Genomic DNA, 24,542 nt, shown 5'->3' with positions numbered 1-24,542 from the left:
AAATTTCAGTCTAACTTTCATCTTACAGCGGCCTATTATTCATAGTTAACTAGCGTTGTAACGTGAAGTTTTTATAAGGTATTCTATCAAGAATAATGCTAGAATACTGGTATCATGACCACTAAAGGCGACATTAATATGAGCTTCAATGAATTGTAGGCAAGAGATATTTCTATGATGACCGGCCCAGCAAATAAATTGTTAGTTCCACTAGAGGAAGTTGCAACAACTCATATTGACACAACCAATTTAGTCTGCGAAAGAAACTGAATGGGTATACATTATCTTGAGTACCATGCTGCAGCAATGTCAACCTTACGATGATCGCACAACATCGTTGATACACGTAAGTTGCACATTTGTCTTTCTGAGAGCACAGCTGAATTAGCAGCTCCTATAAATCATACAGTTTGGAGTCATTCTGGTCCTAGTACAGTTTTAGTAGCAGTTAATCTGTTACAGCAGGTGAGTAATCGCGCAGTAAGCACTTACATTGTTGTCAGTCGGAGGCGGGCAGGACGCTAGCGTGTTCATAACTACAATTACCTAATTGAGAGGCGATTGAGCCAGCAATTGGTCGTGGAATGATCTCATCTGCCGTATAATCTGGCCGCACCTGCGATGCCCCCCGCGACTTATCTACTCTTGTGACAAACTGACCGCTACTCATTGTCAATGGCATATTGTCTATTCTATGTTATCAGATTCATGTTTTGAATTGAAACCATTTTTTTTTCAGATACGCCTGACTTTTTGGTTCATTTATACAAGATCAGAGAAAATTATCATAAATCCACTAATTGCTCATGTTTATTAAAACATTTGCGAATATTAAATCTAATTTATTCTATTACGAGCCTCAAGCCTCCTTTAATAGAATCCAAACTGGTCTCCGAGAAGCTTACTGAAATTACATAAAATCCTACCACGGAACGGTCGAGGGCAGTTCACGAAAGTATATATAAAGAGGTAAATGACGGCAATTTCCAACAATAAGCTAGAAAAATTACCACTATAACTCCAGTTTCAAGAGATCGCCAAGCTTGAGAAGCCAACTTGGAACTTTTAATGGGGCGTATAAGTGAAACTGATTTATAACGAAATGAAAATTACGTTTATTATGTATAGTAGTGGCAGCGGTGAGTGATTTCAGTAGCGTCTTTCATGACAGTTGGGATTATGTTGGTGTTTTACTCTCTATTTATCTTCTTTTATAAGTTTTTCATAGTAATTTCTAACATTATTTGGGCATTCTTTAAGGTCGTATTTATTGCTGAAGTTATTCCTTGCCCCAAGGTCATTGTCGTTTTTATAACATCGGTCATGCTTCATGAAAACGTAGCTATATTAGAACCTCAGTGTGACGTTTAGGGTGCTACACTTCCGAGTCAAGTTTGGATTTACATACGTAAATATTTATGCATACCTTATGCAAATTACATATGTAAGTAACGAATGATTAATGTGCCCCTTCAAATGGCAAATCATATCAATCGTGAGAAGTTTAACAACATTCTTTTCGAAGGTACGACCTTTGCCTTGATCTAATTTAAAATGTTCGGTACATAAACTGCGTGTCTAGTGATTTTATCTCGGGAATGAATGAACGATAAATGTTCTTTTATTGAGTTTGCATGTGTTAGTGTTACGATCAAGGTTTAGCTGTAGTAAATTGTAATGTCATGCTGAGATCTGCATAGATTGCTTGCACAGATTATTATATGAATGGTTTGGGTTTAGAACAATTTTAGTACCTATTGTAGTTTAGTTTCAGACACCTATTAGGTAAAATTCATCAATTAGGTTTTTTACACAATTTTTGTAAGATCAATTTTGACTAGCGGATCTATGAAATCGGAAATCCCCTGTATTCTCCTTTGTTTTTTTTTTTTTTTTTTGTTGTCGCTGGGTAAAAAATGCTATTACGCATGTCCTTCCCGTCGGGGGACGGGAGATTGGTATGTGGGGCTCCCCGGTACAGACGTTCCCGGTATACCCACTAAAAAGGCCCAGCGGCACTCCGACCTCGCCTGAGTGGAGGGGGTCTGGGAATCTACGGCGTCCAGTCCCCCACCGGCGATTGCCCGCCTTACGGCAGGCCCCTCATGCCTCCCCCCAGTGGGGAGGGGTCCCTATGATGGCCGGAGCACAAGGGGCGATCCTTGTAACGCAGGCGGTGGCACCCCCGCGCCTGCCGCCCGCTGATCACCCCCCGGGGCGGATGGGGACTGGCGTTGTGGTCGCCGTCTTCCACCCCTTCTTCGTCTGCGGTGCGGCGCCGCGAGAGGGTCGTTCTCCCGCATGCGCTCTGCCGCCTCCTTCTGTGACATGACATCCTCACAGAAGGAGGCTACCGCGTCCCATGCCTCCTCACTTCCCAGCATGGCATCAATCACGCTGGGTAGCGAGAGGTCATCCCCGACCACTGCCACCAGGATGCGGCGGGGTTCAGCCCACGATGGGCATACCTCGAGGGTGTGCTCTGCCGTGTCCACCTCGGCTTCACAATGGTGGCACTTTGGAGTCTCCTCCCTCCCAATCCGGTGCAGGTACGATCCGAAGCAGCCATGCCCGGACAGCACCTGCACCAGATGCATCGAGAGGCAGCCATGCCGCCGATCGAGCCATCCGTTCAGGACAGGCCCGATGGCGTCCAGCGTCCGGCGACCTCCAGCGTCCGGCGACCCCTGTATTTGAACTACTTTTACAGCGTAAATTATTGTTGTGTTCAAAAGATTTTAACAAAATATTCTAATGAAAAGCACGATAAAAGATTCCAAATATTACATATGTGAAAACTTCTTCTTATTCTATTAATACACAATATTATTGTTAAAACGAGAACACCTGTAAGGGCCTTGACACGCGTTTCGGGGAAGGTCGTGCATACACCGGTATATGGGATAATAAGGGCCGACGTCTCAGCATTACGGGAATTACAAATGTGCATTATACCCATTGTATGTACGTACATTGTTTCTTGATCTTCCACACAATACTTGTATTCATACGTGTAAGTAGCAGTACATAATGTTAATTAAGTAGGATGTGTGTTGCTCCAAAAAAGCCCTAGGTACCTAAAGCTTTGTATGGGGTAACTTGTGAAAAAAAATTGTTGTTTTATTTTCCACTACTTTCACAGATTACTCTTTTGATGTTAATATTTTTTTCGAGCTTATTAGCCAATAACAGTAATCTACAAATTAAACCTAATTTCACTAGACATTCGATTTAAGAAGTTCGTTACAGCCTAAAGAATATTTTTATAATCCCTTCACATACAGTGAAAGTCCTGTTCTAGTCCAGCTTGCAGATATAGTACCTACATAAATTGACAGACGTTGGCAGCAAACGCACACTTTGGTCTGCTAACTACTTTGATGGTACACAAATGGACGGCCACTCAATGGACATTGAAGCCGTAGTATACGGATAGCTAGGTTACAAGATATAAGAGCTAGGTTCTAGTACTCACTGTACGGTCTCAGGTTTGGTTCCTTCGACTCGCTCAGGCGCTGCAGGATTCATATTTGATACGTATCTAATGCATCGCTTTAAGCGCTGCTGAGTCATTTTGCAGCTGAAGATTTGTTTCCCGAGTATTATATTTTTTAACACTGCTGAATTAAATCACGTATCAATGCTAATCTGCATATACCTACTTGTACAGGTGCGCAATACTACATGTACCTACTCGGAATGTTCCCACGACTGACCTCTGCTTATAAATTAACAACGAAAATAAACCAAAGATACAAACGTTAGTTTTCATAACACATTCACGAAGGCATAACATTTGCTGTAATTTATAGTGACTCTTTTATTACAATGCAAGTGATCAACATGGGTTCATTTCTTTGAAGAGATTTCAGTTACTGGATTAAATAAATCATCTGCCTAGATTTTTACCAACTATGTCGGGGTCAGCCTCTTGTACCTACTTGCATAGTGTGACCGATATATGCTAGACTCAATTATTCTTCGAAAATGGTCGTGGAGAAAATTGCAAAATTAATAAATCAGGCTTAAAAATTTATGTTTGTTCACAAACTACTTTTGAGGAACAATTTTTATCAATTACCGTGTCTCCTAAGTAAGCCTAAAAGCAGTTCTTACATTACCCTCATCTTACAAGGCGTTACCCAATCTGTGCCTTTTGTTGGCCTTACAAAAGATTATTACCGGTACAAAACAAAAGACATTCCCGCTAACATTTCCTGCTGTATAGTACGTATGCACAACTTTATACACCTTTGTGCTTCTAATGTCATCTTAAACATTGCTAATTAAACTTATTAAAGACTTGTTGGGTAAATTATTTATTTCTGGCATATAATAATAGAAAAATAAGTAGGTAACGTAGCTAATAAAAAATACATATGATAACATAAAATATATAAGGATAGGTATTCTGTCCAAAATAGAATAGGTATTGTACTTTGGTAGGTATCTAATACAATGTACGGGAAAATTGTGAGCCAGGAGTCGTAAAGCTCCGGCGAAGAGTTACGGCCAGCCAATAGAAAAGAGGTGTTAAAATATCAGTGTTTATAGGATATTATATACGACGTCGGCGCTCCATAATAACATTTTATATTAAATTGTAAATAACATTCCGTTGTCAATCGCCAAATTTCATTTTATTATAGTTTTATCGGCGTAGTTACAAAAACATCGCGCTTATATTTCCTGCGATAAAGTCGGGACGGAATGAAGAACTCATAAAAATCGCAACATTCTGTAGCTAATATGCGTACATTTATCTAGAGTATCGCTATCAATTTACGTGATTGCACTCACATTAGTTCGTCCGGTGTAATCTCTATTAGGTGCTCGATAGAGTTGAATTTGTTGTGTACGTCGCATTCATTGCGAACATTAATAGTCATTGGTTTAATTAACCTTAATTCGATGCACTTACTATTGTTGTATATTCAAATAGCGCAATCGCATGAGGAACTAACTGTAATGGTTCAGATTCAATGTGATTACTGTTCAAAGAGAGGGCAATTTAAAAGTAATCTCTTAATTTTTTTAATATAAACTTTCGTTAAATGAATAAAGTTTTGTGGCAAATGGAGTCATCCACTAAAATGAAGTAGACACTGAACTAAATAATAAAAGTTACAGAGACACTGCGAAAAAGTTTCAATGAATCAGAAATTCATGATATGTAGACAATATTCGGTCTGAAGGCTGGTTTTAGTGGCAGTTTTGCATATTTAAATGAAGATTTTCGGCTTAATCTTGTCATCTATCGTGTTTTTAATTTCTGGGGCGAGAAGAACTTACTGCATTAAAACGAGATGCTGCTAAAGTGGAACCTCTTTAGTTATTTGAATACAGAGTTGCATATTCTTTTTTATTAAATAAAGCTTCACTGGGAAAAGAGTACAGTTTACGTAACAAATACTTACGAGTGATACCGGGCTCGTCAAATGGTATGCTTGTTAATTAAGGCGGGAAAGAGCTCTCACTAGGCTCGGTCGATAAGAGCTCAAACAAAGGTAAGATTAACGATCACATCACGTGAGACGATGACCCTAATCAGTACCCGTACAGGTACTTCGTACACCTGTAACACCTCAATCCCTATTAAAACGTAGGTCCCTGCGGTGTACGGGAAAGTTTCCAAGTTCGATACGACCCTTTGATAAATCGTGGCAAATTTTCATGTAGCTCACTTTTGAATTAGTGACTACTACGACCCTTGGTATCTTTTCCTTGGAAGCTCATAAAATCTGTACATTGGATAGGAATTTATGAAAATCGTATTTTTACCCGCCTATCTAAATTAATGTTAGACTAACCATTTTATTTTTCAAATCAATAACACAGCTTTTAAAAAGTTTGTTTTGACCAAAATTCGAGAAGGGAATTCATAGTTACCTACTTGCGTTTTTGTGTTCCTAAGTGCAGAAACAAACGAGGGTAATACGGAAATGTAATCAGAACATTAAGTGGTTTGATTACGCTCATTATGTCATCGCAGGGGGAATTTTTAACACATATCGGAGGTGTTAGGAGCCATTTTAAGGGGGTCGTTAATCCGAATGGACGATAACTGGCGACCATCAACACATTATGGCTTATTTCGCGGTACTAGCTTCTTACATTACTGCTGTGGTATGTCGATACATAGCTGATGATGTCACATTGTTTACGTCGTAAAATAATATCTATACAGGTAAGATTATCTTCCTTAGCAGTCTTGCTTTCAATAGAGGTTACCAGAAAAAAATCTTTTCGGAAATAACAAAAAAAATTACACAACCTATTTCACCTATCGGCAAGTACTTTATGAATTAAAAGAATTAGCCAATGATTACTGTGAATGTATCCCTCAAATTAAATTAATAAGTACGACAATTTAAAAATTAAAATTAGTTTAAATTTATAACCAGTTCGACAGCCCCCATTACGCGGTCCAACTAAAATGATTAAATGAGGTGTATCATAAGCAGGTAACGGATAATTCGGTACATTTCCGTGTCAAATTAGACTCAGACAGGCGTGCAGAGATACGCTTGTGCGGTGACCCGGCCAAATTGGTAATACTGCTAATTATATCGTATTTCATCTGAGTTCACTATATTGATCCGATTACACTCGACTATTTATCGTAGGTGCACGTAATTTAGTCGACTAAAGTGATACAGTCTCTAGAATCGACTAAACTGGGGTAATGTCAGCCCGCGGCAAACAGCTTTGTGGCTACTACAGCTGAAATGTTACGACTGTTGTTTATATACGATTTAGTTTATGATCAAATTACATAAACTGTTACTGTTGCCTAATCGACTACTGTCCTATCATTGCGCAGCACTAGTGAAGTGGCTAATGATCAGATGGTAGTAAATTAAGCGCAGTTCGCAAAATCATAGGAATCAAGGGCGGATCCAGCTTCGGCGCCAGGGGGGGGTCACACAGTCGTGATCAAGTCACAAAAAATATTAATTATTGATTTCTAAATATTAATTATAGAGCTAAAGTTGACGACATTTGGTTTTATATAAATAATATTATATAATAGCGTACACTTGTTATAATAAAAAAGGAGACACAGTAAAACAAATATAAAAAGCGCGAGCGCAGCGAGCGCGAAATTTTTACGAAAGTTACGAAAAGTGTCTTCATGTAGAAAATGGCCCGAGCAGAGTGAGCGCAATTTCTTGCATTAATACTAGACACATGTGACAAACAAAAAAGCACAAGCGAAGCGAGCGCGAAAATTTGTATCCAGGTCAAGGACTAAGGTAAAAAAATATTTTTATGTAGAAAATGGCCCGAGCTGAGCGAACGCGATTTCTGGGACAAATTTCAAAAAAGCGCGAGCGAAGCGAGCGCGAAAATTTTTATTCAGTTCGAGGACTTAAAGTAGATGAAAGCACTTTCTTGTTATATAACAAGTAAACTTTTGAAAAGTATTGTGTACGTAGAAAAGGGCGCGTAATTTGTATTTTTTTATTGCGGCAACAGTAAAACATTTTCTGTGAAAATTTCTATTGTCTTACTATAGGTAAGGGTTCATGAGAGTTCTACAGCATGTAGACAACCCGGACAGCGGATTCTTTATAACATGGTCCTGTTTCCTCCTTTTGGGTACGGATAAAGAGTAAATAAAGAATAGTGAGCGAGCGCTGCGAGCACGAATTTTTCAGCAAAACTACTCTCCCTCTATCTATCTATCTATCTACCTAGGTATTATCTCGGAATAAAATAAAATATTTATTCGTACCAATCAAAACAAATTACGGAAACGGCCTCTACTACAGGCACCACACGCATCAACAAATTATAGGGGTAATGCCTTCTGCATACGCAGCGTTACAGCTTTTAATAAATTGCCATCTCACCTGGATATTGATCTATTCTGCACTAGCGCACAAAAGATAAGAAAATTTTTGAATACGGACTGTTTTGATGGGAGACGCATGTAGTTCATTTACCTGTTTCCTGCTAAAATGTTCCCATCCTCCTATTCCTACTTGAATTAAGTATAAAAGTGAAGCAAGTTTGTTTGTTAAAAATATGAACTTAATATAATTCTGTAAACATGTGGAAGCTTGTCATTAGCAATTATTTTATATACTTTGTTAAATAATTGGTGTAATTAGTCTGTAAGCTTTCTTTAAAACAAAATAAATAAATAAATAAATAAAAATTATCTTATAATACTAAATAATAAATGTATACCTAATGGAATAAAAACATAAAACATCGTGTTTAACTATTTCAATTAGTGGTCCACCTAGGTCCTGGACCTGGCCCAGGGGGGGGTCATGACCTTGTGACCTACCCCCTGGATCCGCCGTTGATAGGAATACGTCTGGTTGTGATTAATTATTTGCGTTCAAACGCTTTGATATTCTAAATGACTTTTATTGTGAAGTGAGAGAATTTACATTTGAATAAATAGAAAATCCTATAGCGTAAATGTTTGATGAAACGATCTTTTATTGAAAATATAAGTAAACAATACACTGTAGGTAATATATCTTTTTCTGTATAAGAAAATATTTTGCAAAGAAGCGACGGTCTTTAGATTTTATAATAGAATTTCTGGAAATTGAAATGTTTGCAAACGGATACAACTTTGATTCCTTGGATATTTTTAGTTTTGTAGTTTAAGAAAATGTTTGAACTTCATATCTTCTGAATACATTTTTAAATCGGTTTCATTTGTGACCTATCTTAGTAACATTTTGTTACGAACAAAGAAACGTCGTTTGCCAAAAAAGATTTCAACAATATTAAACTGTTCTGTAGGAACATATTAGAATTTGAACAATTTTGCTACACAAAAATATTTAGAAATCAAATAATTCTCTATTGTAACTGAATTTAAACATTTGGACTCTGGGGGTTTTCGTTTTCTTAACAATAACAACTTTTTCAAATCTTTAGCTAAGCTATCTATTTATTAAGATTGGTGACTATGTATATTACCACAAAGCCTGGCACATAATACTCGTCCATCAGCAATAACTTGCATAAACTTAAGCAAAAAGTCACCATATCTTGTGACATAAGTCTACTTGGTAGGTCTGTGGTTTAACAACTTAAGTCTGTGGGTCGTCTGATTGAAGCTACGGCCTTACCGCGTCGGTTAAATTTAGTGTGGCCCGTTGGTAGACAAAAAATATTTTATTTAGAAAACCGTGAATTTAATCAAAGTTTTTAGCCGGTCTGATATCGAACAAATACCTGATCGTAATTACCTTCCATTCATTTCATCATCTCCCGAGCCTTTGTCCTAACTATGTTGGGGTCGGCTTCCAGTCTAACCGGAAGCGGCTGACTACCAGTGTTTTACAAGAAGCGACTGGCCTATCTGACCTCCTCAACCCAGTTACTTGGGCAACCCAATACCCCTTGGTTAGACTGGTGTCAGACTTACTGGCTTCCATTCATTTATGAGCCGTAATCAACTATCGGCCGACTGAAAGTTTGTAGTGTGCGCGCGAAGTCTACGGCCCGTCTGATTAACCAGGCTTCGGCCTTACCGCGTCGGTTAAATATAACCTTAGTTGTTTGATGTCGGCTACCGGTTATATATAATAGGCATGATGACAAATTTTTAAATTCCTTTGTATGATGTAGGTATACCTCTATTTTATATGAAAAATTATTAATTTTAAGAAAATGCGAAGTTTTTTTATCAAATAATTGCATTTTTCTCTGTCCACTTTGAATCCGGCGCGAAAACGCTTGTCAGTGTCATGTCGTCACTTGTGACGTCACGACTGAAATTACAAGACGCAAGTAAACAACGCTCGTGCAATAATTAAGTTTTTTGTGTTATTAAATAATGAATTCGAAAGGGCATAGGTGTTGTGGGGTCCCCCAGTGTAAGAACACATCCAAAACAACTCCTGATGAGTTATTTGTGTACGTTCCTCACAATAAAAAAATACGAAACAAGTGGCTTAAACTTGCAAGGCGAGATTCAAAAGCAATATTGCCCAGGGTACAACTTTATTTTTGTGAAGATCACTTTGATGTAAGTTATTACATAGTTCTCTAGATTCTAGCATAGTTTATAATGTAAATAACTATTTCGAGGTTAGGTTTCATCTCTCATTGTTTTTTAATTAAACTAGTATACTTACGTGGAAGTTTTAACATTTCTAAATTCAGCTGAACAAAAATCTTTATTTGATGCCAAAAACTTTCCCAGCATTATGATATCAATTCTAGGCAAATTAGCGCTGTTTGCCTTGATAAATCCGGGCTCCATAACTCGTGTTATAAACAATTAATTAATTAAAAACAAAGATCGCAGTGGAAGTTCACAATAACGAAATGTGACGTTCGCGCGCTTTCGCGCGAGTTGTTTTGAGAAATGACGTCACGAGCTCTGATTGGTGTTCAAGATATCATGGCGGATTGTCTTATTTCGTAATTTTATTTTATCAAAATACATATTAATCACATTATTAATAAAGAAAACAATGCGCGTTTTATATTCCAAGCTTCAAGTTTAATTTAATAAATATATTATTTTAATGATTTTTGATTACTGTCATCATGCCTATTGCGTGTAACAGTTCGGTAGTTCTATTTTTAGTTACAAATGTTATTGTGCGAGTTATGCTTTGTGGAAAGTTCGTGTTATGAAATTGTGTTTTCATATCTGCGCAGTTTTTTAATGCTTTTAAAGTAGTAGGTACTTTTAGTACATTTTCAGTATTGTTAGAGAAGTTTATTGTTAAGTTGTATATTGTTTTTTGTGAAAATGGGTTAAAAGTTGTATTTTTTATTATTGAATTTTACCCTTAAAAAATTCATACAACTAGTAAGTAGATAATAGGTATAATTATAAAATTACTCACGTCTGTCTTTACCAGGGAAATACGTAACACCACCTAAAGCTTTCTATTTTCCTAGATAATGTGCAGTAGGTTAACCGCAACTAAGCATATTTGCTGACGGCTTGATCACCAATGTTGTTTACAGCAAACATTGCTTACTATCAACAAACTAAGTCTATAACCAGCTATATGTATACAGCAATGGAAAGCTTCCTGTAATAAAACTACGATATCTCGCGATTTGACGGAACACTCATACCTATTATTATCAATAAGGTTCTTGGCTTTATTAATATTTGCTTTGTTTCCGTAACTATTGTCATAGAAAATAGGTAAGTTATATTACACGGAAATGGAAATCAGTTGGTTTTGCATATCTCAAGTTTATCATTTTTATTATTTGGCAGGTTATCAGTTTTACTTCGAAGGCGTACCATATATTCAATAGAATATGTAGTATTAATTAAGTAGATTTCATTAATAAATAAGGTCATATATACATACGTTACACAACGGCTCACATTTGTTTTTAACCGACTTCCTTAAAGCAACGAGCATCTCAATTCGAATGTTTTATGTGTTTATATTTTTTTCTTTCTTTTTTTATCAGTTTTCTAATTGTAGGAACAAATACTAGTTAAAAATAATCATTATTTTAATTGCGTTCTGCAAATGTGAATAGGCAAATAATAGAAGTCTATGTAAATTATAAAAATAACAAAATAAGCTGTTTATCCGCTGTTGGGAGCATAAATGCTGTTCATTGTACTAACATTTACTGTTGAATAACAATGGAAGTGTGAATAACTAAACATGAAATTAACTGTGAATGTTAGTAGTTTTCTATTATTCTGAAAGATTGTGAAACCTGATAAACTTTTTGAGGCCATTTATTTGGATAATAATGTTATTATAGGATAGGCAAATTAACTTTTGGTAATGGTAATAAAATTGTTGAACGAACTGTTGTAGCAAGCCAGAAATAGTATGTTCAAAGTTCATAGGTACCATAAGAAAATTATTGTAATTTACACTTCAACATTTTAGGTTGTTATGAACTAAAATGGAAGTGATTAATATGAATCCGTAGTGATTTAATAGTATTTGTCTGTTTATAAAGCTAATTATCATGTTTAATATTATAAGTGTTTTAGTTAGTTAGTGGCTTAGCTCGTTTTCCTACCACTTTTTATACGGGCGCGGGAGATAGTTCCCTTGTGAAGTCGGTGAAAGCATATAAGACTGTAGCGATACTACACGTCGGGGTCACCACTGTGGAGGTATGAGAGCAGAAAGTAAAGCTCATCATACCTCGCAGTAAAGAGAGGATCCTCCGACCGGACAGGGGTTTTTATCCGGTGGGCTACTGCCCCATAGTAATTGTTGTCGGGGTGATCTATCTGTATTCACTGTGCGCGCGAACACTGCATGTGCGATGCAGGATAGTTGCGTTGCCGAATGTGTAGATGGCGGTGTTGTGAGTTGTAGTATCGCTACAAGACTATTACCTACATAATATTTTTTGTCCTTTAGCCCAAACACCAGGACTACAAAATATAATCTCTATCCAACCAAGGAGAACGCGACTAGATAACCTAGGTTTACAGCGAAATACGTATAACTTAGCTACACTTTACGGCATTGTCGCAAAATCTCTAAAGGTTATACATAAACTTGGGCATATAATTTCACATTTATGAACCCCTGCAGTACGGCACTTACTTTGAAATTGAGGCTAATTTGTGCGGGATTTGTGACGAGAGGGCTTCACCGACTTGCCTCACAAAGGGCAGGTGGTATATAAAACTTGTACATAAACACCGCACTCAAAGAATTGAAGAATGTCGCTTCTACTCGTCAAATTATTTTTTGGCATTTTGTCTTCAGCACTTACTTTGTGGACTGTCGAAATGACCTTCATTTGGAGATATGATTGAAAGTCGCAATTTTTCACTTTGGCAAACACGTTTCAATGACTTTCAGGTGCTTTAGGTGCTGGAAAGACAAAAGAGTACTAAAGTCTTGAGACAAAGGCGAGATCTAACATTTCTTCTGAGCAAGTACTGAGGCTTAGGTACCTACTTCGTGCCAAATGTCAAGTTAGCGTGATGGCCAGCTATTTGAGTGTCTAGACCACTTTGAAGGTTCTTTACAAACACAGGAAGCTCTTCAGAGATTCTTGACTATGTAACACGATATTCTAAAGGGGGCCTTTAGTTGAATTTGTCTTTGTTTACAAGATATAAACACAACTAATGGTTTTGAAGCTAATTGTATGAAGGTTGGTACTGCGTCAATGAGACCAAACAAAAAATAAGGTGTTGAATAAATTACTGCATTATCAACAGTCATTCATACAAATTAGGTTTGAAAACAGCATAATAACTTAAAAATAAAAGAGCCAAAAAAGGCCCAGAAATACCCCGAAATCACACAAGAACAGAACATGATCTTATCAGCAATTCATTTCATAGTAATGTTAACCATAGCTGCCATATAACCCAATAAAATAAAAGCCAAGATGAAAACAAACAATTCCTACAAATTCAACAATTTCATAGAGGATCGGAGTGTAGCCGTTAAGGGATTTGTTAATCAAAGTCGCAGCTGACTGCTGGAGCTGCAGTCTCTGGGGCCCACATGTCTCAGATAAACCAGATCAAGCTAACGTGAGCTTTGGTTAGTATCGATTGTAAATGTGAAAGTAGCTTAAGGTTTTAATCGAGGAGTGTTAACTTAGAACCTTTTTTGAATAAAGTAGAACGCTTGTCGCTTGTTTTCATCATTACATTGTGAATGTTGTAGGTAGAGGAACCCAGATAAGTCATTGAAATAGGGAATCTCAAATGACTGACATTTTAAAAACTGTTGGCAAATCTGTGATTGTACCTAACATAAGATATTTTTATTTGCATACAAGAAAAACAGATACAAGGTAACCTACATGTTTCTTCTAACACTAATTAGGGATTTCCAATAATATAAAAATTTTCTTCCTTTTATTTCTAATAAAAATAAACAAATTTCTATATTATTTTCCCTATGCAAAAGAAATATAAAAATTGACGTTAAGAGATTTTATATGTTCTGAATTTATATCCAAGAATAAATGTTACAGGCCATCGAGGGATATGTTAATCAAAGTCCCCTGAATGCTGGATATCTGGCGAGCAATTTATCCTCTAGGGACAAAATGTATTCGAAAGTCTAGATCGAGGTAATAAACGTACGCTTAGGTGTTCGTTCTGAATGTATTATATTGTTTAGCCCACTTTGAAATAGCTTAGGGACGCTTAAATGCTTTAAGGAACACTGGCTAGCATTGAACTTGTTAACCATGGTACCTAAGACTTCATTGACTAGGTTTCTAAGGGGAAACAGACGTGACACATAATTGAACAACTCAAATTCGGTTAAGAATTGGTAAAGCTAGAGCTAGCTAGATAATAGTGGTTTATGCAGGATCCAGTTATTCTATGAAAATAAGGAAATATTTATTTTCCATTCTATGACGTCCATATAGAAGAATTGAGTATATCAAGGATTGACCTTATAAAGTTACTTAACATTAATTCGTCCTATAACATTATGGGACTGCAATTTAAATTAGAATCTTCCTATATTGCATTCATGGTATTTGAATTTAGATCACCTACTAGCCACTTTCGCTTACAAAAGTGTATTTTCAATTCGTCCCTCACATTTCGTTGGCGAAAGTCAAGGAAATGTCAACGGTGACCTTTGGACAGTAGGGGAGTGATGGAAATTACCTCAGCGATGCAAATGTTGACAAATTGTTTCTTTGTAAATATTGCTGGGAAAGCTGCCCGGTTTGTGTATAGATAGGGTCGGGTTTGTGGTCACTCTGTTTGTGAAATGCGATTGTGAAAAGTTTTGCATGTTTTATGTGATTTGCATTTATGAAATAACTTTGGGATTTATTACCAGGAATGAAAAATACATTAGTTTTTTATTCACTGATTGGATAGGTAATAGTATTATTTTGAATTTTGAAGTGTTATTTAATTTGGAACTGTAGGCAAGACAAATGGAGAGAGCTAGAGATACTGCAGCTTTAATCTGAATGTAAATCTGCTAAATTACAACACTTAATCCAGTCTTGGTCTGCTAGTGACAGCTCGGACAGTCTAAAAGAAATAATACAACCTCCTTTGTGCGATACAGCTGAAATTTGCATCACCTCGTTAAGTTTCAGCCAGCGACTGGACTGTAACGGACTCGCTTTCGTCCCTTTCTCTCGTGTACTATCTATGGGTAGAGGAAACAAGATGCCTGCATGCCATGTACGGTATTCCGGACAATTGTGTCACGCTGGCCTAAGCTTCCAGGCTTTTGCATAATAGGATAATGCCTAACTGTCATCTCCTGTACTAGGGATTACATAGAGTAACGTCGTTTTGGGAGATAGAAACTTTGTTAGCGTATCCGTTTGGCTTGCAGCACGTAAAAGCTAGATTTATGATCGTTACGTAAAAGTGCGGTAGAGGAGTGTCGAGGGTATTTGTATTATCTAAGTTTGTTGCTGTATCTAGCTTTTCTAAGTTAAGCTTATTGTGTTCTACAACAATACCCGGATCATATGTAGTTACATTTTGCCACGTTTAAACACTAACGATGAAGTATTACGTTCTTTGGTTCACAAAATCTTGACCCTCACTTTTCCACTCTGCATATTTCACTCAACATCAAACCGAATCAATCTAAAAACGTTCGGAAATACGTAACGACCATTGAGCTTCATCCTTCAAATATTCGATGTAGACATTGAACCAGATTCTGATAACGTAAATAAATAAGATCAGATTCGCAGGTAAAGTACCAACATACAACGTAAGTATTAGCTCGGTAGCCTCAATACTCTTTGATTATTTAATACGAAGCTACTGTTTTATTCAACACTTTATCCAGTACAAAGTGACCTTGGACTGTAAGAAAAATTACTATTGCATTATTTTGGTTACGATGGGTCGTGAGAGATGAAAGGAGTACCAAAATTGTACAAAAAATGTTTACACGTTCGGCACGCCTTTTCTGCTATTATGGTGTTCGCGCACAGAAGTTGCAATTTCCCGGACATTTTAGAAATGTTCGTATGCAATGTGTTACAGCAAATATACTAGAAGAAACGATAAGCGTCACAGTGCAGAACACCGTTGGAATCATGCTATTATATAATTAAAGCTTTTCAGAAGCTTTATTGTCCATATGAACTAGTCCCGCGTAACTAATCAAAGGAGTTAAGGCCATATAAAGTTCGACATACATAAAATGTTCATATACAATTTCCACTAAAACACAGAATACGAGTGTATTCGGCGCTATCTTTATCATGTTTTGGAGAGTTCTCATCTCGTGTCCGTGAAAGTGCTGGCATCGCATTGGCATGATCAAAAGCCTGTCAGCAATACTTGGCGAAATAACCTTCGGATTACAATTTGTGAAAAGCTTTTTATTTGATAGTTTATTTTGACTGGGATATTGTGACAAGGTAGTTCAGTCGCTGTAATATATTTAAAACATCCGATGATTTTGTTTGTATGTACTTATTTAATGACAGTCGAAGACGGAAGTTAATCCTGATTGATGATCAAGTATTTTAAATTGTAAGTTAAATAAATAATAAACATCCTTGACTAATCCATGGGTTTAAATTACTTTCCATCTAAGTAAAATAAAGGATAGTTTATATCACTTATCGACGTATCTGTTTACGAAAGCTTCATGATTTCAAAAAGATCTAAAATATTCTACGGTTGGTTAGCAAAAAGTATCGCTCTAAAATGAAAATTTAAGTGCATCAGCTTAACATTTGCAAGTTTTATGAGTCAACATTGAAAAATAGGTCACAATGATAGTCCACTAGCCGGACAGGCTGTCTAGCTGTATATAAACTAGCTATGTACCTGCTACATAAAACCATGTACCTACCTATTTCACTACGGCATAAACCCGGATAATTTCATCGAAGATACGACATCTAATTATATGAAATATCCAATCTTATAACGGAAATAGGTATCGAGAGTAAGTAGAATTTTGACGTCAACGTCGGCAGATGCTCGAGGGGGCTACAGAGGGCCAAGTGGCCAAGAGTCACTTCTGTGAGGTGCTGGGAGCCACCTGAACGTGTCCCAACCGCCTTTTTACTCTGGCAACCCAATTCGACACTATTGTTTAGGCACGGCCAAAGATTATTTCGCATTCTATTCTATAACTTACGTTAATTCTTAGGGATTTATCAAATCTGTTTGCGAATTTGATGTAAGTAGGTACATATTTTATCTGTGTCTTTTCAGTTTAGAATAGTTTAGATATAGGTATTCTATGAGTTGTGAATTTTTATTTGTGTATGTTTCGTTGTATTCATTAAAATATGTGAGTGTACAGTTCATCAAAATCAATCCCATGTAGCGTTGCATGAAACTTATTTTAGCTTTTATATGTGCTAGTAATTTTAGTGGGTTAGATTTTAAGTAGAAGATAAAAATAAGGTATTTATCAACGTCGTTAGTACCACCTTATCCTGAAATATACTTTGGTAAATAAAGGAAGAATTCGGTCAACCGGACACGAATTAAACTTGTAATGCTAATATATCAAAATATTTAGGCGGAACAAACAAATTATCCGAGATTTCCAATATCTCGCTAATTTCTATTGAAATACATGAATGAATTGATATTTACCCGACTTGTAAGAAGGCTAATTGCTGTTTAGAATTGTCACGTGAATCGTGATTCGTAACTTAGATATAAAGTGCTAAAGACATTTGCAGTAAAAATATGTTTATGGTATAAATATGTCAAGGAGGTCAATAAACATCTAAGTAAACAGAGAGTTTATGAATAGAATTTCGTCAATTTTTCAAATGGATTTTCTACTTAATGGATATATACCTAAATCATTCTCATCATCTTAGAGTACTTCTTTTTTACACTCGAACAATTTATGATTACTAAACGTCGTTATGCGTTCAAGTTTAATTAAGATTTCCCTATCAATGTTCATGCAAATACATTGAATTACAAGCAACTATAAAAGAACTCGTCAATAACTATTGTGGGCAGGAAAACTATTAAATATCTTATTCGTCAGCAATATCAGGCGACATATATGTAAGTATTTTATTTATATATTAACGTGGAACGTTCTAGCAATAAATCTAACAAGTTTGAAGGTGGCACACGGGATAAAGTAAGACTAATGGCGGAATAATCTCGATAGGAACAACCGCCGTTGTGTGAGAAATTGCTAATAAATTGTTGGTACTTACGTAATGTACAGATGTGGTGCAGTAATGAGTTATGTAGAATTGTGAATGGATTTTTTGGTTATTATAATTTTTATTTTATATTATTAGAAGACATTTATATTTACCAACTTTACCTGAGTTTTCAGCGGTTTACAATAAGGGCCAGTCTTTTACTAAGGTACTAATAAATTGTTTTAGGAAAACGACGTATTTAACACATTGCAAGACAAATTAATTCAATAGAAACTGATGTAAAGAGTTCAAAAAGTTCAACCGGAGGGAAGTCAAAACTAAAACAACAATATATCAGAACTACTCTCTCTATATAAGTTACATAACATTATTTGTGAAGTATTACCTATCATGGCAACATTTTCGCTGTCGGTCGTAAAAAGCACGAGGAATGCATAATGTACCCAGTCTGCGCGCTCTTCCTATAAAAAATAACTTATTTCGTTTCACTGAGTTTCGGCTGCTGACTTAATACACGTCCATTTTGAAAATAAAATAAACACAGAACAAAAAATTCCAAAATGGCTCACTCAATGAAATGTAAATCGTGTTCTAAATATAAATTTTAAATTTACGCGGTCGTTATCATAGACAACAATAGATTTTATTTGCAAATGGCATTACTCAATTTTATGATGCGATTTGAAATCGATTAGATATTTTAAATTCAAAGCATCTATGACAGCTTACGTGTCGTGCTGCTATTCTTCAAACGAACTAGGCAGGTGTTCCGATACTAGGTATTTCGGTAACTTATGTTCTGAATTCTGCGCACGGAGATACCTGACTTTATAAGTGGGTGGTACCGATCGGTATGTTATGATATAATCGAGTAATTGCGATTCTCAAGATTAGGGTATATTCTATTTTTTGTTTGTTTTTTCTGAAGATTAGGGAACACCACTAGGAGTTTTTGGAATTGTTTCCATTCGGTTGATTTGGAAGTTTCATTTTAATTTGCAAAATCTATTGTTTCCAAGTTAATTTGCTCGGGCCAAGGCCAAGGCGATTTTAAACTTTTTCAGGTGTCGTTGTAGTTAGGTTAGGTGTCGTTGTATTTTATGATTGTTACTTAGTTCAAACTTCATAAAAGCTTCATTTTTTGCGGAAAAGTTAAGCCTCATTTTCATACTTTTTGTTTAGAATAAATAACTTTTCGGCAATTTTATTTTTTATCGAATGATTATAGAGAGATTTTAATATATTTTTAAATGGTCACTACTTCATACGTGATGAAAATGTTGTATGGTAGGTAAGTTTGTGTACATTAGCCTTGCTTTTAGTAAAATACGGACAGGGCATCGCCAGATATTGTTATTACCAAAAAGCAATCCCCTTAAAATCATCCCTAAGGTCCTAACACACCTGATACTTTTAGCATGTTTGATTAATGTTTTTAAGGTTAAATACACCAGTTTGAGATTATATAATTAGGTATTATCTATATACTGCTATTGTAAATCTGAAGACTTTGTTTGATCGCCCTAATCTCACGAATTACTGGGCCGATTTGAACAGCTAATTCTATTCTCGACAGCCCATAGTACTCAAGACGGCTACAAGCTACTTTTTATCCAGGTGCGCGAAGTAGTTCCCTCGTACTATAAGTGAAACCACTGGCGGAAGCTAGTTTTAATATAAAGTTTTAAGTTAAAAAATATAAATAGAATACGGTTTATTCGCGAATTAAATTACCTATTTTGATCCGCAGCGCAAACGCAATCCTTTCCCGGCGGTGCGTGTAATCCTCTTAGGGATTGTTCACACCAAACGTATTGTCCGCCGCTGACTGTGAGTATACTCACAGTCGGCCTCAGTGTGAACGTCGATTCAATCTGCAGTACGCGTACTCACCAAGCCGACAATAGGCTATAGCGTACGATGCGCTACATGTGTGAACAAAAGAATACGCTCGTGTAGGTTCACACTAGATGCGTACGCTGAGCGGCCGACTATTCTACACATAAAAGAGCTCAGTATTTGAAGTTGCTCGTAGTATTTTATAAACGATCTCTGAGATCACTCGTGGTTCCCATACGATAAAACTAGTGGGAATCCCCCCAATCTGGCATCACTGCGCGGCGGTGCAGACGCGGCGGAGCGGCGGTGCGTACGCGGCGGAGCGGCGCTATTCGGCAACTGCGTCCGCGTAGCCAATCCGCGTCCGCCGTGCATAGTCGCGTAGTAAAATAATCGGCTACTGAGAGTCAGCTACAACAGACGACGTAACAGCGTATAGTCGGTTCGGTGTGAACGACAATTTCAATATACCTAGTCTTGCCATAAATATTGTAATAAAGAAAAAAGAAAATTGTTAACTGCAAATAACATTTATTACTTTTACAGTGTGTCAGTTTAATACATAAATATAAAACAATTAAAAATATAAAAAGCTTATTCGAAGTGGTCTCCATTGGCTGCAATACAGTCCTTTAAACGATGAGGCCAGTTATCAATAGAAGCACGCACTCTTTCCATGGGAAAATTCTTCACTGCCAATCGTATAGATTGTTTTAGGGACTCCAAATTATCATGGCGTTTAGAGCAAGCTGTACTCTCTAAAACTGACCACAAATCATAATCCAGCGGATTAAGATCGGGACTAGACGACGGCCAGTCTTCAGCTCTGATGAAGTCCGAAACGTTCGATTCCAACCAAGACTGCGTGGACCGAGCTTTATGACCCGGCGCCGAGTCTTGCTGGAAGGACCATACTTGGTTATTGAACATGGTGATGTTAAGGGGCTTAACTACCTTCTCAAGAATGGTATCTTGATACACTTGTGCCGATGTTTTGATACCTTTTTCACAAAAATATGGCTCAGTCACTCCTTCATAGCTAACACCCCACCAAACCATCACTGAAGTCGGATAATGTCCACGTTGCACTCTGTCGACTAATTGGGAAGCTTCCTTAGAGCTTTGAGCATAAATACGGTCATTTTGTTTGTTAAAATGTTGCTCAATTGTAAAAATTTTCTCATCCGTAAACAAAATTTTTCTGTGACCTCCCTTTGCGTACCGCTTCAGTAGTTGTTTCGATTTTACCACCCTATTCTTCTTTAAATTATCAGTTAAGAAATGGCCAGTGCGTCTCTTATAGGCTGCAAGTCCTAAGTCATCTTTTAAAATACGCGACATGGTTCTAGGTGCTATCTTCATTTCCCGAGATAAAATCTTTTGCTTTCGGACAGGATTTCTTCGAATTCTTTCCCTTACTGCTTTGACCACCTTTTTCGTACGAACACTACGTGGACGGCCAGATCTTTTTCTGTCACAAACAGAGGAGGTCTCATTGTACCTATTAATAGCCCGGTACACAAACATTTTACTAATACCAAGTGTATGGAGAGTTTTAAAAATTGCATTTGGCTCCATACCTACTTTGTGTAATGCTATCACAGCGATTCGGTTCTCTTTATCACCCCACACCATTTTAATATCGCAAAATATTTTACAATGTATTGGCGCCAAAATGAGAAAACACAATGAACAATCATATAAAAATGACAGATTCGAAATTCAAATGTAATATTTTTTTATAATTAAGTGTAACAGTATTTATGGCCAGACTAAGTATATGGAAAAGCAATAAACTGCGTAACGCGCGCTCACAGTCAGCGGCGGACAATACGTTTGGTGTGAACGATGCCTTATTGCAGTTTATATCAATTGAGTGAGCTCCGCACGAAATGGATGTGTCCGGCAAAATTCATGCATATGCTGTTCCTAGTATTACGTATACATGGAGCATTGAATTGATTAACTGGATTATCTAGAGAGCTACTTATATTTGTTGTTTCTACGCGTGGTTTCACTGACGTTCTGACGAAAAGACTTCCTATACCTAGGTGGGGACAAAAAGTATGCTTTGTTTATTTTAATTGGTTAATCTGTGAGCTCTGAAAATCGATTTAGCCTCATGTAAATTACCTATTATTTTATGCTCAGAAGCTTCATTTTACAAGAACGACGCTCAGAATGGTTTCAGTTTAACTTATTCATATGAAAGTTTAATGATCGAGACTCAAGTTACCGTATAAAATTAAGTAGAAAATACAAAAACCACAATCTAAATTCACTCACAAATTCTAAACTCTTACACAACGAAAACTTCGAGAAAATATTTGACCTAACTATTGATCGTTCGAAGTACTTTCCATTCTATTTCTAACAGGCGAATAAACTTTTACCACTCGTTTCAAGCTTTGCATTTTTAAACAAGATAACATAAGTTAGAAAGAAATGTTAGGAAAATGCATTACTTAAGTAACAATAGGAACAAAGCACAATAGTTCGTTGTTTAAATCGTGAACTAACCGTTATATCTAACATGGCGGCCGGTGCATTTGCAAAGCCGGCTGTGGTTTTTCTTTCTTTGCACAAAACAGTTCCGATATATGTTCGCTCCTGTGCCGTGTAAACGACGGTATTTAAGTTCCGCTAACGTGTAAATAGATGTAATAAGCCGCATGCAATGTGCTGGACATTGTTTACTTTCGAAACTATGAAGTAAAGGTCTTGATTTAAAAGCTGTGATTTGAAATGTAGAAATCTTTTAAAGCTTAGATAAATATACTACTTTTTGTAGACAACTCCTTTGAAAAAAAAAAACAATATGAAAATGAAAAGTACTTAATTGAAAAAGTATACCTTTTTACCTTCATTAAAATACATAACTTCAAGAACATAAACATGTCAAAAACAACCCGAGTCCGATGCTCCTATTATCCTAGCACAGGACACGGATCATATAGATATAAGAAAAGGCCCGAAGTGTAATCACATGAGATTTTTTAAAGATCTGATTATCCCTACAGCTGTCATTGACAGTAAGTAACAAGGTTTAATATCATCTAGTATTTACTACATCTTTTTACTCACTTATTGCTTCTATAACTTCAGTACAAGACAGACAAAAAAAAAATATAAAGAAGGATAGACTTTTAAAGTGCATGAATTTAGGTTTGGAAATATTTAAATTCAAAGTTCGAAGCTCAATCTTCATAACTTTCGGAAGCATTGACGCAAAAATTTTTCAGCACTAAATCCATAGACTTCGGGTCGGTTCCATATTTTTCCATAGACATAACAGTCTATCATGGTAGCTCGCAAGGTCTGTAAATCGAGTCAAGAGTGATTTTAACTGGACGTCCGTAATCTTGGCAGTAAACTGTTCTCTCTGACATTAAAAATAAACTTTATGAGTGAGCTTAAATAGACATTGCAATTTTATAGCTTTGAAATTAAATTTCTTTAATGCAACTGAAATATCTGGAAATTGTACAGGACTTCTTATTAGCTAAGCTAGTCTAAATTTTTGTTATATGCAATTTGTCTTTGGGTATTCAAAATCCAGACCTTGGCAAAACTTTTTGTTGTCTATAAACAATGCAGAAGTAAATTCAATCGCTTTTTACTAAAAACTTATTAATAAAATGTTATAGTATCTATGTTTCTAAGAATTCGTGTTAAGTTTGGAACCAATAAACAGTTTTTATGTGTACCTCTATATAAAAGACAGCTGTCATAAATAGTCGCAGTATTTGGAACTTTTTCAAAAGACATGAATAATTAAGTAATGCATTCTCGGTATTAAACTCATCCGAAGCATTATTACTCCTTAAAAAAATATGTTTTCATAAACAGAACATAGCTATATTCTTTTTTCTAACTCACAAAAGCAGTCAGGTTTAATTTTGTATCATTCCTAACAGCTTTCAACCTGACATTAACATTGAAAAATATGAACATAACCCGTTGTTACGTGGCTCTCTCAAAGGCAGATTGCAGCGTCAATATTTAACCCCCAGTCTGCCAACGTTGGTAGTCTCGACTGAAGTTCTCGCGGGTACAAGTGACCTTTCTCTTTTTACCTTCATGATTCATTCAGTTTATAACGCCCTTCAGAGAGGCACGCATCGATAGACATGCAGCTTTTTAGTAAAATTTCCCGATGTTCGAAAAAGGGTTACAATTTTGAGGTTGGTTACAAAAGTGTACCATAGACAGTGAGTGGGCGGTGCTACACCTATTTCATATTTGTCAAGCACTGGCTATTACATTTCTACATTCTCTCGAAGAAAACGAAATAACGTTTGCTTTTGAAAATTGAATTCATACCACTGAAGCGGTAGCGAAGTTTTATTTATTTTACGTTAGCGTGAAACACAAACTTAGGATTTAAAAAATATCACATCTTAGGATCTAAAAATATGTTTTGTGTTATTAACCTTGGTCCATGAATTGTGTTTTTGTTTTTGGTTCCTGCAGTAAAGTATTAATAAGAAGAAATTATCTTCATAGTTTAAAAGAGGTTAAATTAACTAAATCTACGTGTTTATTAAAATAAAGAATCCTTAACCAATCCCTAATAAAATAAATTCCAGAGTCGATGCTCCCTTATTAAAATTCACTGTGTTCATAATTTTTTGTTTGATAAA

General features: G+C 36.3%; 1 protein-coding gene across 8 annotated transcripts in view; it reads right to left on the bottom strand.

The window, feature by feature from the left end:
• The window catches only part of LOC124638055 (potassium/sodium hyperpolarization-activated cyclic nucleotide-gated channel 2), a 222,809-nt gene that overhangs the window by 8,238 nt on the left and 190,029 nt on the right, over window positions 1-24,542 (bottom strand). The window lies entirely within an intron of this gene.

The sequence above is a fragment of the Helicoverpa zea genome, chromosome 17, assembly GCF_022581195.2.
Source record: "Helicoverpa zea isolate HzStark_Cry1AcR chromosome 17, ilHelZeax1.1, whole genome shotgun sequence".
NCBI lineage: Eukaryota > Metazoa > Arthropoda > Insecta > Lepidoptera > Noctuidae > Helicoverpa > Helicoverpa zea.
Note: the sequence above shows the minus strand (reverse complement) of the source record. Positions and strands in the feature narration are given on the sequence as shown.